The 17,988-nt window shown below is 40.0% G+C and overlaps 1 protein-coding gene across 1 annotated transcript in view; it reads left to right on the top strand.

The window, feature by feature from the left end:
- The window catches only part of LOC112062478 (endothelial zinc finger protein induced by tumor necrosis factor alpha), a 139,650-nt gene that overhangs the window by 99,205 nt on the left and 22,457 nt on the right, over positions 1–17,988 (top strand). The window lies entirely within an intron of this gene.

Below are 17,988 nucleotides of genomic sequence, written 5' to 3'. Positions count from 1 at the left end.
TTCTAATTCTATTGATTTGATTCTTCTCCCTTTTTTTCTTTATGAGTCTGGCTAATGTTTTACCAATTTTGTTTATCTTCTCAAAGAACCAGCTTTTAGTTTTATTGATCTTTGCTATTGTTTCCTTCATTTCTTTTTCATTTATTTGTGATCTGATCTTCATGATTTCTTTCATTCTTCTATCTTTGGGTTTTTTTCTTCTTTCTCTAATTGCTTTAGGTGTAACGTTACCTTGTTTATTTGAGATTTTTCTTGTTTCTTTCTTTTTTTTTTTTTTTTTGCGTTATGCGGGCCTCTCATTGTTGTGGCCTCTCCCGTTGCGGAGCACAGGCTCTGGATGCGCAGGCTCAGTGGCCATGGTTCACGGGCCCAGCTGCTCCATGGCATGTGGGATCTTCCCAGACCAGGGCACGAACCCGTGTCCCCTGCATTGGCAGGCAGATTCTCAACCACTGTGCCACCAGGGAAGCCCTTTCTTTTTTCTTTAGGTGAGATTATATTGCTATAAACTTCCCTCTTAGAACTGCTTTTGCTGAATCCCATAGGTTTTGGGTCATCGTGTTTTCATTGCCATTTGTTTCTATATATTTTTTAATTTCTTCTTTGATTTCTTCAGTGATCTCTTGGTTATTTAGTAGTGCACTGTTTAGCCTCCATGTATTTGTGTTTTTTACAGTATTTTTCCTGTAATTGAATTCCAATCTCATAGTATTGTGGTCAAAAAAGACGCTTGATACAATTTCAATTTTCTTAAATTTTCCAAGGCTTGATTTGTGACCCAAGATGTGAGCTATCCTGGAGAATGTTCCATGAGCACTTGAGAAGAAAGTGTATTCTGCCACTTTTGGGTGGAATGTTCTATAAATATCAATTAGATCTACCTGGTCTATTGTGTCATTTAAAGCTTGTGTTTCCGTATTTATTTTCTGTTTGGATAATCTGTCCATGGGTATAAGTGGGGTATTAAAATCCCTTACTATTATTGTGTTACTGTCAATTTTTCCTTTCACGGCTGTTAGCATTTGCCTTATGTATTGAGGTGCTCCTATACTGGGTGCATAAACATTTTAATTGTTATATCTTCTTCTTGGATTGATCCTTTGATCATTATGGAGTGCCCCTCCTTATCTTTTGTAACAGTCTTTATTTTAAAGTCTATTTTATCTGATACAAGTATTGCTACTCCAGCTTTCTTTTGATTTCCATTTGCATGGAATATCTTTTTCCATCCCTTCACTTTCAGTCTGTATGTGTCCCTAGATCTGAAATGGGTCTCTTGCAGACAGCATATATATGGGTCTTGTTTTTGTATCCATTCAGCCAGTCTGTGTCTTTTGGTAGGGGCATTTAATCCATTTATATTCAAGGTTATTATCGATATGTATGTTCCTATTACCATTTTCTTAATTGTTTTGGGTTTGTTTTGTGGGTCTTTTTCTTCTCTTGTGTTTCCCACTTAGAGAAGTTTCTTCAGCATTTGTTGTAATGCTGGTTTGGTGGTGCTGAATTCTCTTAGCTTTTGCTTGTCTGAAAAGCTTTTGACTTCTCCATCTAACCTGAATGAGTTCCTTGCTGGGTAGAGTAATCTTGGTTGTAGGTTTTTCCCTTTCATCACTTTAAGTATATCCTGCCACTACCTTCTGGCCTGCAGAGTTTCCACTGAAAAATCAGCTGATAACCTTATGAGGATTCCTTTGTATGTTATTTTTTGTTTTTCCGTTGCTGCTTTTAATATTTTTTCTTTGAACTTAATTTTTGTAAGTCTGATTAATATGTGTCTTGGTGTGTTTTTCCTGGGGTTTATCCTGTATGGGACTCTCTGTGCTTCCTGGACTTGGGTGACTATTTCCTTTCCCATGTTAGGGAAGTTTTCAATGATAATCTCTTCAAATATTTTCTCAGACCCTTTCTTTTTCTCTTCTTCTTCTGGGACCCCTATAATTAGAATGTTGGTGCATTTATTGTTGTCCCAGAGGTCTCTGAGATTGTTTTCAATTCTTTTCATTCTTTTCTCTTTATTCTGCTCCTCGGCAGTTATTTCCGCCATTTTGTCTCCCAGCTCACTTATTGGTTCTTCTGCCTCAGTTATCCTGTTATTGATTCATTCTAGTGTATTTTTCATTTCAGTTATTATGCTGTTCATCTGTGTTTGTTCTTTAGTTCTTCTTGGTCTTTGTTAAACATTTCTTGTATTTTCTCAATCCATGCCTCCATTCTATTTCTGAGATTCTGGATCATCTTTACTATCATTACTCTGAATTCTTTTTCAGGTAGATTGCCTATTTCCTCTTCATTTATTTGGTCTTGTAGGTTTTTACCTTGCTCTTTCACCTATGACATATTTTTTTGCCGTCTCATTTAAAAAAAATTTTTTTTTATGAGTGGGATTGTGTTCCTGTCTTACTGGTTGTTTGGCCTGAGGTTTCCAACTCTGGGGTTTGTAGGCTATTGGGTAAAGCTGGGTCTTGGTGCTGAGATGAGGAACTCCGTGAGACCTCACTCTGATGAATATTCCCTGTGGTCCGAGGTTCTCTGTTAGTCCAGTGGTTCGGACTCAGAGTTCCCACTGCAGGAGCTTTGGTCCGACCCCGGGCTCGTGAACCAAGACCGTGCAAGCTGCTGGGGGTGGCAAACAAACAAACAAACAAAAAACAATAATAACAGAGTAAAAAATAAAATTAGACTAGGAAACTAACAGATATGTTAGGAAGAATATAAAAACAAAAACATAGATGAACCAACAATCGGAAGGTGCAACAGTACCACAATAGTAAAGAAGAGGAGGAGGGAAAAAAAAGTGGGGGGGGAAGGCTTTGGCTATGGAGGGTGGGGCCTAAGCAAGGGTGGGGTTTGGGTGGTAGGTGGAGCCAATGCTCAGGACCCATAGGGCTGGAAAAGCCCCTGGGGGCTGTGGGGAGTGGGGCTTAGGCTCAAGAAACAGAAGGGGCCCAGGTGTGTCCCCCACCCCTGGTCTCAGAGGGCAGGGGACCTCACCTAGGAGCCCAGCAGGTTTCCTGGGCTCGGTGGGCGGGGCAAACGCCCTCCTCTCCTCTCCTGCTCCTCTGGTCTGGGAGGGCCCCTCCTGCCTGCCTCTTCTGATCTCCCAGCCTCCCTCCTATGCCCCCAGGACCCACACGGGCTGGATGGGGCTTTGAAGCGGGGGTACCGGCCTGGGAGCTCAGCAGGCTCCCCGGCCTGAGTGAACCAGGTGATCACCCTCTGCTCCTCTCCCGCTCTTCCTGGAGAGTCCCTCCCACCTGCCTCTCCTGATCTCCCCAGCCTCAGGGGCGCCGATCCTATCTGGCCTCCACTTCTCCTCCCCCCTCAGTCCCCCTACGTCCTACTGGTTCACTGTGGGGTTTCTCCCGTCTCCTTGGGTGTCAGAGTCCTTTACCAGCAGCCGGCAGGTGCCCTAGTTGTGGGGAGACGCTAACTCCACACCCTTCTACGCCACCACCTTGACTCCGCCTCTTCACACTGGTTTTAATATATGTAATCAAGATATAAAAACACAGCTGTATGTGAGTATGAATATATACATTAGGATAGGATAGTCTATCTGTCCCCTAATAAGGCCTAGAAACAATAACACTGAAGCAGTATTGAGCACACCCAGCTGCCACATCTTGGTTTCTAAGTACCATTCTGTAAAACAAAACAAACCCAGGACTCCATGGAGAAATAGAGACTCTAGGGCTGGGTCAAGGAAAGTACAATATATACCTGGACATCTTGTGATAGAAAGTAAGGAAGTGCTCATAAAATAACAGGGCATGTCAAACACACACAGGAGCCAAGTTGACAATGCTCCCAATGGCTAAACCAGGGACAATTTGGGCAAAACAAATAATTATAGTATTGGCTTATAACCCACAGAATAAAATAATTAGCCATGAGCCTGTTCTGATATAAACAACTGAGTAGATAAGTGGAGAAGAGACAGCTTTCCTTTACAGCACACCAATTAATAAACATATCAGGAGTAAGAGAAAGAAAAATTCAATATTAGGTAAGCATAACAGTAATCACTGTTGCAGGTGAGAATGGATGATAAAATTAATGGGCAAAAATATGTTGAGAAACAGGATATTTGCTGCAGTCTCAGAGTACCTCCTCTCAGGATGCTTACTAATTACAAGGACTAAAATAATTTTACAATGGAGAAACTTGTCAGACATCACCTCAACCGTGTTATCAAAGTAATAGCCCCCAGCTGACATGGTGTAGTCTGTGATAAGATGCACTTAGGAGGGCACATCACTTCTGTGGTCTTCATTTCCAAACTGAAAACTTCAATATAATCATGAAAAAACATCAACCATACCCAAGTTGAAGGTCATTCTATAAAATAAGTGGCCTAGGATCCTCAAAAAGTTTCAAGGTCTTGAAAGACAAAGAATAACTAAGGCATTGTCATAAAATTGGGGGAAACTAAGAAAACCTGACAATATATTAAATGCAATGTGGATTGGATCCTGAAACAAAAAAAAAAGTACATGAGTGGGAAAGCTGGTCAAATTTCTGCCGATTTATTGGCCTGTTGGGCAGTGAGCAGAACGAGGATGGGCTCAGTAACAGTTTCAGGTATACAGCACAGTGATTCAGTTTTATTTATATATACATTTTCAATTTTTTTCAAATTCTTTTCCCTTATAGGTTATTACAAAATATAACTCTTGCTTGACTGCTTTTCCTTTGTTTCTGCATTCCCTCCGTTTTCTAATAAGTAACTGTGCCTGCTCCTTGGGATTCTGGGAAGGCCTAGGAAACTAAAGCCTTTATTTCTACAAACAAGAAATGGGGTACACGGAGGGGCTTTTGTACCAGGTAAGGCCCCACAGGGTCCTGCTGGATTTCAACCTCAGCCAGCGTCTCTGCATCAGGCAAACAAACCTGGTTTGGTAACACCATTTTACACATGAGCAAACTGAAACTCTGAAAAATTAAACGATTAGCAAAAAGTCACACAGCCTTTCTAGAGCTCAGAAAAGTCAACAAAACACCCACAGAGTTGCGTGAGGCAAATCTCATAACCGCAGGGAGAAACAACTTTGCAGGAGAAGTCCAGCAGACATATACGTGATGACACACCAACCCACCTGTCTCCAGCGACCACTTCCACCCGGCACTCTCAAAAGGCCCCTCCCCCTCCACCGCCCGGGAAGCCTTACCAGGTAACGCAAAACGCTTCCGCCCCTCCAGAAATCTGCAACGACGTACTCTATGCGCCTGTGCAGCCTTCCCTCATCCGGCCCCCGCGGCCACAAAGCCACGCCCCCAGGGACGACGGTGGGCATGCATGTCTGTCACTCGCGGATACCGTCACTCCTCCAGAGACCTATGCAGAGGCCCGGAAATTCCGCCCCCTAGGGGGCCAGGATCCCACTGCATTCTTGTCTCCTGGAGCACGGAGGTGAGACTGCGCATGCGCACACGGAGGCTTCGCCCACTCCCAGGAGCCACCGCGGCGCGCGGGCGGTGTCGGGAGGCGGGCACCTCTGGTCGCTTAGGCGTCTGAGGCGCTTCGCTTGCGTTCCTGGAAGCTCCTCCATTCTTGGACCGTTTTCCTTTTGCTACGCAGGCCGGCGGGGCGGTCTCAGGGTAGGGTCGCATGGGGCGGGGCGGCCGTGGCTCGGAACCGCTCCAGGGAGGGGTGGCCCGGGAGCTGGGCGTCGGGCTGACGGGGCGTCCGGGTCTGTGGGTTGGGAGGCAGCCTGAGTGGGAGAGTCGAAAGTAGTGCGGGCGTTATCAGTATGTTGGTGTTTATGAAAAATACTGTGTGTGTGTGTGTATGCATGTATGCATGCATATGGAGAGTATTTTTAAAGTCATTATCGTTATTTGTATTAACTTTTATTAATTCCATCCCCGAGTAGGCGACTGAGGCATTATTGAAAAAGCCCCTTTACATACTTGGGAACCAGCACTGCTCACTAAACAAAGTTGTATTTTGACAGTGAGATCTTTCTTGGAATTCAAAAATGGGTAGAAGTAGGTCAGCTCAGCATTCCCAGTCTTGCGGGAGAGGGAAGGAAATGTCACGTCCTGGGACCCGCAGGAGTTCTTGGTTCTTAGGCCTGACCACCAAGTGAGGATCCTTGGCTTCCTGCAGGAAAGAATAAACAGTGAGCCAAAGAAAAGGGAACGTGAGATTATTCAGAGAGTTACACACTGGGAAGGCAGAATGCTTACCATCTCGGAAAGTGAGAGTGGGCCCCAGGGCATGGGGTGGTTGTTTTTTATGGACTGAATAATTTTATATGCTGATGAGTGGAAGGAATAGTCTTGTTATTTTGGGGGAAAGTGGGGATTTCCCAGGAATTGGGCCACTGCTCACTTTTTGGCCTTTTATGGTCTGCCTTGGAACTGTCATGGCATTAGGCGGAGTGATTTTTTAGTAGTATAACGAAGGTATAATGGGCTAATGGTTAATGACAGGACTGTTTTGGAATCCACCTTGGTTTCAGCCGGTTCCAGCTGGTTTTTATCTGTCCTAGCAGCTGCACCACTTCTTCATTTATCTAGCGGCTGTGTCCTGCCCCTTTCCCTCCTGTCTCAGCAGTACTCTGTGCTTCCTCTGAGAGAGACCCACCAAAGTGGACATTAAAAGTAAGGTTTTGTTTTATCTCAGTTAACTGCAACATCATGTTTCTTAAGTTCTGGAAACTTCTAGCCTCTCCTGTTATAAAACAAAATTCAACCTAGTAAGTTTTTTTTTTTTAACATCTTTATCGGAGTATAATTGCTTTACAATGGTGTGTTAGTTTCTGCTTTATAACAAAGTGAATCAGTTATACATATACATATATCGCCATATCTCTTCCCTCTTGTGTCTCCCTCCCTCCCACCCGACCTAGTAAGTTTTAATTGCCTTTATTCAACAATTCATGAATCGGGCTGCATCCCATCAAACAACTAGAAGGGCACTCTAGGGAGTGGTATAAAATGGAAGGCTTTTAGAGAAAGGAGGGTGGGGCAAGGAAGTAGTTAGCCAAGAAAGAGAGAGAGAAACAGAAAGAAGGAAGAAAGAAGGATTGATTGATTGGTTGTTTTGGGCCAAGATCTTTTGGTGGGGAAGGAAATGCAAATGTTTTACCATGCAGATTGCCTTTTCTGTGGGGGAGGAACCTGTGTGACATTACCTCATTGGTGATGACCAGAAAATTCCAAACTGGTTGATTAAGATTACGTTTTTGGGGGGACTTCCCTGGCAGTCCACTGGTTAAGAATCCACCTTCCAGTGCAGGGGATGCGGGTTCAATCCCTGGTCAGGGAACTAAGATTCCACATGCTGCGGGGCAATTAAGCCTGAGCACCTGCATGCTGCTGTGAAAGATCCCATGTGCCCCAACTAAGACCCAATGCAGCCAAAAAAAAAGAGAAAGATTACGGTTTTTTGGGAAAGACTGAAACTAATTAAGTTAGGTATTAGGTCTAGGTTTGGTATTTTGGGCTTTAGCGCAAGTGACGCCATTTTGGGACTGTGGTGTTTAACGGGCCTCGTGAAACTTGCTTGGGCAATAGAGGCTGACACAGGGGCAAGGTCCAGGCCCTTTCATTCCAGCAGGAGATGAGATTCTAGGTGTCCCCTTTCTCAGTGTCCCTTTCCTCTACTTTAAATGTTCATTTTTCATTCAGTGAATTAGTCTGAATGTCTGCTGTGACCAGTCTTCTTCTAAACACCTTTGGGGTCAAAAATATGTTTCCTAGAGTCTCTTGGTCTTCTTGAAGTAGAAGTGAATTCTCAGTCGTCTTTGACCTTCTTCTCAGCCTTGGGATTGAGAGGAAGTAAGGTAGAAAATACTTCTGGTTGTTTCAGTCCTGGTAATGGCATAGCCTGCCTTTGAAAAATTTGGGAAATAGGAATGTGATTGGTGTCTTGAGCACGGAGGTCCACATTATCAGGATGAGGACATTTACTACAGCACTATAAAAGATGAAGTGTGGGATTGTGGGATCCTGTTTGAGGTTGATAGCTTAAGCAGGAGACAGGCTTCATCTGTGGAAGTACCTCATCAGCTTTGTGTAAATGAGAAGCAAGGCAATAAGCCCCAAAGAAGATTGGCGAGCTAGCTCTGTTTCCTGGAGGAGGGCTCTGTGCAAGGTGGCTTCATGTGCTCTGAATTTCTATGTGGTACAAGCAGATTTGATTCTTTCCCCTCTGAATGTTGATAGCAAGCCATTTTTATTTTGTAAAATAGATTTTTTTCTTCTCAAAGAGGAAACTCCTATTTCCTTTCTTTTAGAAAAAGAAGCAGTATTTTCTCTACATATGCTATTCATATTATTCTTGAAGTTATTAAATTGTATTTAAAGAGAAAACTATAAAAATATTTCAACAGTCTTTTATATGTATATAAATATATATGTATATACATACATATACACACATACTATACAGAAAAATTTTTTTTTACCATTTTATTCTTGTTTCTTTCTGTGTTTTATTTTGACCACATGAAATATTTATGCCTAAGGCTTTTTTAACCAATACACCTTATCCCTTTCATTCCATGCTACTCTTACTGTCTTGATATTTTTGTATGTTATTGTTGTAATCAAAATACAACTTATAAATAATAAAACACAGGTATTAACTGCAGTTTCACTATTGAGTATAGCCCTGTAACCGCCACTAAAATCAAGATAGATTTCCATCACTCCTGAAAGTTCCTTCATGCCAGTTTTCCTACCCTCACTCTCAGAGGAAATCGCTTTCTTGTTTTTATGGCAGTAGATTTGTTTGCGCCCCCCTTTTTTTCTTTCTTTTAACTTCATATAAATGGAACCAAGCAGTGTGTATGTTTGTGTGTGTCTGGCTTCATTCATTCAGTGTATGTTTTTTGAGATTCCTTGATGATGTCTATTAGTTTAGTTTTTACTGAGTAGTATTCTGTTGTGTTAATATACTACAATCTGTTTATGTGTATTCCTGTTGGTAAACATTTGGAATGTTTCTGGATTTTGGGGCTATTATGAATAAAACTGAATATTCTTATACATGACTTTTGTGATACTTTAGAAGATGTAATAGTTATGGAAAAAATACTGGGATCTGAAGAGTATCAAGAAAAGTTGTTCATTAAAATAGTATAGTTTGTCTAATCGATGGTGATAGGACTCAGGATAATGAGAGGTGCTAGTGTCTAGAAGGGGGATACAAGGAAATTCGGAGGTACTGGTACTGCTCTGTTTCTTGATCAGGGTTCTCCTTACGTGAGTGTATTGTGAAAACTCACATACACTTAATGTTTTGTGACCCTTTTGGTGTACGTTTACGTTAAACAAAAATCTCTAAAAATAGGGCACTCACTCAGAATGAAGATTTCTTAAACCCCACATTTAAATGAGAAAAGAAAAACTTCATTTTTTTCTACTGGGATAATAAGTGCATCCATAGCACACTTTTAATGGTCATTTTTTAAAAAAATGTTGTGTGGTTATTGTTGAGGGTTTGGAAATAAGTGTCGTCTGTAATTATACAACTCAGAACCACTTTTCATATTTCATTAAAAAATGAAAATATTTGATGTTTTTATATTCACAATTCTCTTTTACATTGTCTCTTTGTATGTGTAAGTTTGTGAACTGCTGTTCTTTACATAGATATATAGATTTTTGATGACAAAATGGTATTAATAATTTAATGGTTGCAAACTCTAAATTTACTAAAAACCATTGATTTATATACTTTAAAATAAGTTTTCTGGTTTTCACAGTATACCCCACTGAAGCTATTAAAAATAAATAACATTTGGTAATAGGTAAAAGTGTTAATGTATTTCTGCTACCATGGGGGTACCTTGGTGTTCATCAAGTTAACACAACAGGGCTTCCCTGGTGGCGCAGTGATTGAGAGTCCGCCTGCCGATGCAGGGGACACGGGTTCGTGCCCCGGTCTGGGAAGATCCCACATGCCGTGGAGCAGCTGGACCCGTGAGCCATGGCCGCTGAGCCTGCGCGTCCGGAGCCTGTGCTCCTCAACGGGAGAGGCCACAAGAGTGAGAGGCCCGCGTACCGCAAAAAAAAAAAAAAAAAAAAAAAGTTAACACAACAGAAGAAAGCAGTTTATTTGTTGCAGCTAAACTTTGCTTATCACTGCAGTGCAGAGATCATTCCATGTTCAACAGTAACTTTCAATGGCCTTGTGTACTGTTGGTACAAACAGGTGGTGCAGAGAAGCCGTATCTGGAAAGGACAGACAGACACAGCACAGGGAAATCATAGTGGTTGAAATCACCGTGAATCATAGTTGTGTTAGGATTCAGTGAAGTCTCGGGTTATTGGAAAGGGAAACTAGCCATGAACTAGGCAACCTCAGTCCATCCCCTCACTCATTCTCCGTAAGTAGCTGAGATGAAACCTGACTAATTGCACCTGTTGCAGGCCCTGATGGAGGTGGACAGGGTGAAGTAATAACACATCTGCTGAAGATTTCAGAGGCAGGTTGTCTCTAACTTTTATTGCTACATAACAAACGACCTAAAAGGCAGTAGCTAGAACAAGAACCATTTTGTTATTTCCCATGATTCTGTGGATGAGGAATTTGAACTCGGTAGGATGGGAATGATTTGTTTCTGTTCCCAGTGATGCCTGCGCTGGAACACCTAAGATGGCCTGTTCATTCACATGTGTGATACTTAACCCCAGAATAGCTGGGATCCTTTGTCTCAGGCTCTATTTTTGCTGCCAGCTGGGTTCCTTGGCTTTATTCCATGTGGTCTCAGAACCTGTCCCTCTTCCCTTGGCCTTTTCAGCTGGCCTTTCCAGTGTGGTGACTGGACTTCTTTCCCTGAGCTTCCACAAGGGCAAAACAGAAGATGCCAAGTCTTCTTACATTTTTGGCCTAGAGCTGGCACAGTGTCACTTCTGTCATATTCTGTTGATTAAAGCCTCCAACCCAGATTCAAGGAAGAGGGACTGTATTTCATTTTCGTTAAAAAGTCTATTATCCTGATATTCATCCTGAAGATCCACTAAAAGGAATCTACTTTAGGTTAAAGTAGAGTTGATCATGAGTGACTTCCAACAAAGTCAGGGTGTGCTCATGTGATGCATATGGAGGACTCTAGAAACAACTGTGATAAGTATTGGATTCTTTTTATTCATCCTGTTTATCTTGAACTTTCTCCTTATCATTAAGTATTTTTCTACACCAAATTTTTAAGAAACAGGTAGTATTTCACAGTATTGCTTTAGCTAAGCTGCTGTTGAGACAGAGTCCTGAATTAGTTCCTTGACATGCCTCCCAGCTTCCAATCCGTTACCTGGGCTCTTTTAAGAAATTGTCATTTCAGGGATCAGAGACATTCAAAGATGTGGCCATTGGCTTCTCCAAGGAAGAATGAGGATTCCTGAATCCCTCACCGAGAGCTTTGTGCATAACTCTGGTGCTGGAGAATTATCAGAATTTGGTCTGGCTGGGAAGTACATCCAGCCCTTAATTCAGCATGTGATCGTGGATGCGTCTTCTGTTTCTATTGAGACTCTTCGGTGAGGCTCTGAATTTCCATGAATTGTGCAAATTGGAATGAGCAGCTTCCTTTATCCCATCTGCCAAATATTCTTCTAAACTTTTTTTGTTTTATCAGGCCTCTATCCTGATTACAGTGTGGCCATGTCAAAATACTTGAGCAACCACAACATGGCCACTTCTTGCTGCTTATTTTCACAGGCCTTTCTAAGTCTGATATAATTTCACTATTGGAGCATGGGAAATTGCCTTGGATAATAGGGAAGGCAGAGATAAGACTCCCATTGCCAGGTGGCTAAGAGGAACCAAGGATGGGTAAGCCGTGCATATCGTAGGCCATCTGGTTCTAGAGGGCATAGCACCTTTAAGATGTGAAAGATGCTCCCTTCAGATGTTTCAGACACATGTAGAAATTGAGGCTTCTCTAATTTGACTTCCTGTCGGGACACTGATCATCTGCTGTGATCACCCAGCACTTACATTGACTGGTATAAATGCCTGCAGCCTCAGACACACCTGTAGGTGTGTCTTTCCTCCTTATATCTGTGGCAAAGTTCTTTGAAATTCCTGATCCTGATTCTCACCAGCACATCCTTCTTTTTGCATTTGGTCTTATATAAGACTCTGTAGTTTTACAAAACAGTTCTTTGATACTGCTGTTTCTTTCTTATAAAATGACCTATCTATTTGATTGTGTGAATGGATATATTTGTTGAGCATTTATTCACTAACTTTTTAAAAGAAATTTATTTTATTGTAGTATGATTTACAATGTTGTGTTAATTTCTGCTGTAAAGTGATTCAGTGATATATATATATGTGTATATATATATATACATATTCTTTTTCATATTCCTTTTCATTATGGTTTATCCCAGGATATTGAATATAGTTTCCTGTGCTATATGTAGGCTCTTGTAGTTTATCCATCCTCTATATAATAGTTTGCATCTGCTAATCCCAAACTCCCTATCCTTCCCTCCCCAACTCCCCCTTAGCAACCACAAGTCTGTTCTCTATGTCTGTGAGTCTGTTTCTGTTTCATAGATAAGTTCATTTGTGTCATATTTTAGATTTCACATATAAGTGATATCATATGGTATTTAGCTTTCTCTTTCTGACTTACTTCACTTAGTATGGTCATCTCTAGGTCCATCCATGTTGCTGCAAATGGCATTATTTCATTCTTTTTATGGCTAAGTAGTATTCCATTGTATATATGTACCACATCTTCTTTATCCATTCATCTGTTGATGGACATTTAGGTTGTTTCTATGTCTTGGCTTTTGTAAATAGCTAACTTTGTTTTTTTTAAGCTGGCCATGTGTTTTCGGCCCCCAGGATCACCCTGCCTAATGATCCACTAGGCATAGTCATAGGGCTTTGCATATAGTTATATTCATGGCTGTGAAGTTAGGGAATAGCCAATAAAAACACCCTCATTTCTGATACCAGTTGCATATTTAGGGGTCCCCAGGATCGCCTTCAGGTTTGATACTTCACTAGAAGGACTCACAGAACTTACTAAAAGCTTTTATACTCATGGTTACAGTTTATTAGAGTGAAAGGATACATATTAAAATCAGCCAAGGGAAGAGACCCATGAGGCAGAGTCCAAGAGGGTTCTAGATGCAGAGCTTCTATTTGTTCTCTGACAGTGCAGTCATGGACAGTGTAAACTCCTCCCAGCAATGATGTATAACAGTATGCTCAGAGTATGGCCAGCCAAGGAAGCCCTCCTGACCCTAGTTGTCCATTCTTTATTGGGGCTCTGTCACATAGTCATGGTGGGTTGCTTATGTGGCCCACCTCACTCTCTAGTCCCTCTGGAGATCACACTGTTACTGTGATACAGATCCCCACCATAAGTCACATTGTTTGACTGTCTGGTGTGGTCCATGTTCTCTACAGTAAACAGATACTTTTATCAGGCAGGACATTCCAAAGTGTCAGAGATTACCTCCCAGGAGCCGAGGGCAAAGGCTAGATCTCTCTTTGGGAAACATTAAATTCCTTACGACACTACAGCTAAGATTTATTTTAGCAAAATGATATAAAGCAAAATCAGCAAAGGGAAAAGGCTCATGGGGCAAAGTCTGGAGGAAACCGTGTACAAGCTTCCAAGAGTCCTCTCCCAGTGGAGTCACACAGGATGTGCTTAATTCTTCTAGCCAAAATTGGTGACTAGTGTGAGATGTTTTCTCCTGGACAGCATTAGAGACTCAGTGTCTAGGGATTTCACTGAGGCTGGTCGTGAGGTACCTTCTTCATAGTACATGCTAGAATTCCAGACTTTTGGAAGACGGCGTTCAGCATAAGCTACATTGTTTGCACAAATAATTTAGGCACAATAAGCCACTTTTATTAGTTCTAAGAATGGCAGGAACCCTCCCAAAATCCAAGTTCCTAGAGACCAGTCAGGGCCCACCTTGCAAGCAGACCTTTCTAAGGACAGCATTCTCAGGCCTGCCTATGCTAATTCTTTTCTGTGTTTAAAAGTTTAGAAATTTTGAATTATTTTACATTTGAATTGGTGGAGGGGGGATTAAGACTTGTTTCCATAAACCTTGTGCAAAGTAGGAACTATAATTAGAAGGATCAAAATTGATGTGTGGGAGTGAATATAGTTTTAGTTTCAAAATTTGGTGATGTTTAAGTTGATAGAAAGTGAGGAAATGGAGCACATTTGTGATGTATACATTGAGGAATCACTGGGATTGAAGTATAGCTTGAACTGTAAGTTGGAAATGTATAACTGGGTCTTAGTAGATGAAACTCAGGATCAGAGATGTATGTGTATAGATGCACATCTCTGATCTTGAGTTTCATCTACTAAAGGTCTTTGTTGTGGTGATAGAGCCTTAGGAGTGGAAGAAATGGATTCTCTATGGATAGCAGAGAAGGATTGATTAGTTGGTAGTAGAGAAACGAGAAAGTCTTGTGTTATAGTTCCAAGGCCTGCTATGGGAAGAGATGAATTAGACACCTAGCTCACCTGACACCAGATCTGCTAGCACCTTGATCTTGAACTTCCCAGACTCCAGAACTATGAGAAATAAATGTAAGCCACCCAGTCATGGTATTTTGTTTTAGTGAGTCCAAGCTGACTAAGACATCTATCTACAAAAAAACTGCAGCAGACATCATATTTATGGATGCTTTTCTTCTAAGATCAAGAAAAAGACAAGGAAGTCTGTTTTCACTGCTTGTATTAAACATTGTCCTGGAGGTTTTAACCAGTGCAATAAGGCAAGAAAAAGAAACAAAAGGCAGAATGGAAAGAAAGCGATAAAACTGTATTTGTGGGTGACATGATTACATAGAAAGTCCTATGGATTATACAAAAAATTACTTTAAAAATAAATGTTTATCAAGGTTGCAGAATATAAGATCAATATATAAAAACCAATTACATTTTTGTATACTAGCATTAAAAATCAGAAATTGAAATAGCACCAAAAAATGAAATACTTAAAAGACCTGTACACTAAAGACTACAAAACACAGTTGAGAGAAATGTTGAAGAAATACAGAGATATGTTTATGCGTTGGAAATCCCAATATTGTTAAAACATCAGTTCTCCCAGAATTCATTTGTAGATTTAACAACATCTCAATCAAAATCCCTGTAACCTTTTTAATAGAAATCAACAATCTGATTCCACCATTCATATGGAAATGCAAAAGTTGAATAGTCAAAGCAGTTTTTATTTTAAGTGTTTTGTTTTTTAATTTATTATTTGGCTGCGTTGGGTCTTCATTGCTGCGCGTGGGCTTTATCTAGTTGCAGCGAGCAGGGGCTACTCTTTGTTGCAGTGCGTGGGCTTCTCATTGTGGTGGCTTTTCTTGTTGTGGCGCACGGGCTTCAGTAGTTGTGGTGCGTGGTCTCAGTAATTGTGGCATGCGGGCTCTAGGGTCCACAGGCCTCACTAGTTGTGGCACACAGGCTTAGTTGCTCTGTGGCATGTGGGATCTTCCCAGATCAGGGATCAAACCTGTGTCCCCTGCATTGGCAGGCGGATTCTTAGCCACTGCACCACCAGGGAAGTCCCAAAGCAATTTTGAAAAAGAGTAAAGTTGGAGGGCTTACATTACCTGACTTCAGGACTCACAAAGCTACAGTCATCAAGAGAGTATTGGCATAAAGACAGAAAAAGGTTAATGGAACAAACTAGAGTCCAGAAGTAAACCTGTACGTATATGGTCAATTGATTTTTTTTGAAAAAGAAGCAAAGACAATCCAGTAGAGAATGGAAAGTGTTTTATCAATTGATACTGGAACAACTGGATATCTATATGCAAAAAAAAACCCAACCAACTTTGATCCATCTCTTGCAGCGTACACAAAAATTGACTCAAAAATATGATAGAGCTAAATGTAAAACCTAAAACTACAAAACTTTTAGGAGAAAATATTTGTGGCTTTAGGTTAGGCAAAGGTTTCTTTTGATATGACACCAAAGACACAATTCATAAAAGATAAAAATGATAAATAATGACCTCATCAAAAATTAAGAATTTCTACTCCTCAGAACATACTCCTAAGATGAGAAGATAACAGCCTAGAAAAAATTTGCATTTCACAAATGTGAAAAGGGATTTGATCTGGAATATATAAAGAGCACTCAAAGCTCAGAAGAAAGCAAACAAACCAACTTTAAATGGGCCACAGATTTGAACAGATATTTCATTAAAGATTAACTGACGGCAAATAAGTACATGAAAACATGTTCAATGTTAGTCATTAGGGAAATGCAGATTAAAACCACATTGAGATACCACCACACATATTAGCATACATAAAATAAAAGGAATGTCCACATACCAACATTATGATATGGAATAAATGTTGGAAAGGATATTGTTTATAGGCATGTCAAGGCATATGTTAATATAAAAGTATACTTGGAAGGAGTAATGTCAGTATATTAGAAGTATTTTTCACATAATTATACAAGATTATATATGCAATTGACTGATTTTATTATAGCCACTTAAACATTCTGTTGGTATAGTGAAGAACAGTTGTTACAGATCAGGAATAACTGAAACAGTAATAACTGATTGCTGTAATGACTTCATTCTGATCTTGTCAATTATTTATCCTAAAACCTAACAAAAGTTGGAAATAGAGAATATTGCTTTCTCTCTGTTTAGAAATTTTCACAGAATATATATGGTTGGAAGACTAAAGCAAAAAGAAGAAAAATTATATTGATGTCGTTCACAATGTAACAGAGGAATTTAAGAAGCATATATTTCAAGGACTATTAACATTATTCCCTACAAAACAAAACCAAAATAATACATTTTAGGACTGCAAGCAGTTCTTTCAAGATTCATGCTTAAAGATTTCAGAGATGCTTAAATACAAACTTTAAAAATAAAGCAAAACACTGATATTATGAAATTTTCTTTTTTATACTTGACTGAAGGAAACCTCAAAAGTAATGTTGTCATTTGGATACAGAGGAAGACATAGTTAGAACTGGTCTTCTTGAGACATAGGTTAAACTTGCTTAGCTAAAGTTTTGTTCAGTTCTCTTCCAAGGACAGCCTTTACAAACATTTGTATAAGTTATGTAAAAATTCAGAAATGTAGCTTTCTACTTATTTTTTAAATTTTCCATTTTAAAGAAGGCTGAGTAAAAGAAGACATTCCACATTTTCTAAAGAAAATGCATATGTTCAGGTGATTCTAAGTTGTTCTTATTTTTTGTGGTTAATAATTATTTTTAAGTATCATATTCTGATTCTACCTGTGTCATCATACCATTCTTCAATGCAAGGATCAAGTAATTTTTAAATATTTTCCTTTTAGTTAATCTGTGTAAACTGTGGAAGAATAATCAAACTTGGAAATAGATACGTTCTTCTAAATTCCTGAAAAATAATCTTCTAGTTTAAAAAATACTAATGAATATATGACTGGTTTAAAAATATCTCCATTTTAAAGAGAAAAAACAAAAACTAAGATGTATTAATATGCTAGTTCTTAGGACTTTTAAAATTTAAATTCACAATTAACATGTAGAAAAATACCCGGCTCTCATGGGTACTCAACATTTTTTTGTAATTTGGGAGGTTGAGGACATCTGCAAATCTTAGTTTCTGTTTATATATTGAAATTATGCAAGATTCAGAAAAGGAGCTGATGAAATCTGCATGTTTTCAAACTTGGAAATTTGTATCATAGATATTTTCTATACACTTATAGTTTGGTAAATCTTTGCTCTTAACTGATAATACTACAGTTAAAAAAAAACACTTAAGTGGATCCCCTATAAAATCTGTCCTTTTCTAATTCTCAGTCAACTCTGGAAAACTTAGTTTTTCTTTATAGGAAGTGAAGTATATCTAAATTTGAAATTTATTGGTATCAAAAATGTAAAGCATTCAACCTTATTATTTATTTATTTTTTTTGTGGTATGCGGGCCTCCCTCTGTTGTGGCCTCTCCCGTTGCGGGGCACAGGCTCCGGACGCGCAGGCTCGGCGGCCATGGCTCACCGGCCC

Source organism: Physeter macrocephalus, chromosome 17, assembly GCF_002837175.3.
Source record: "Physeter macrocephalus isolate SW-GA chromosome 17, ASM283717v5, whole genome shotgun sequence".
Taxonomy (NCBI): Eukaryota; Metazoa; Chordata; class Mammalia; order Artiodactyla; family Physeteridae; genus Physeter; species Physeter macrocephalus.
Note: the sequence above shows the minus strand (reverse complement) of the source record. Positions and strands in the feature narration are given on the sequence as shown.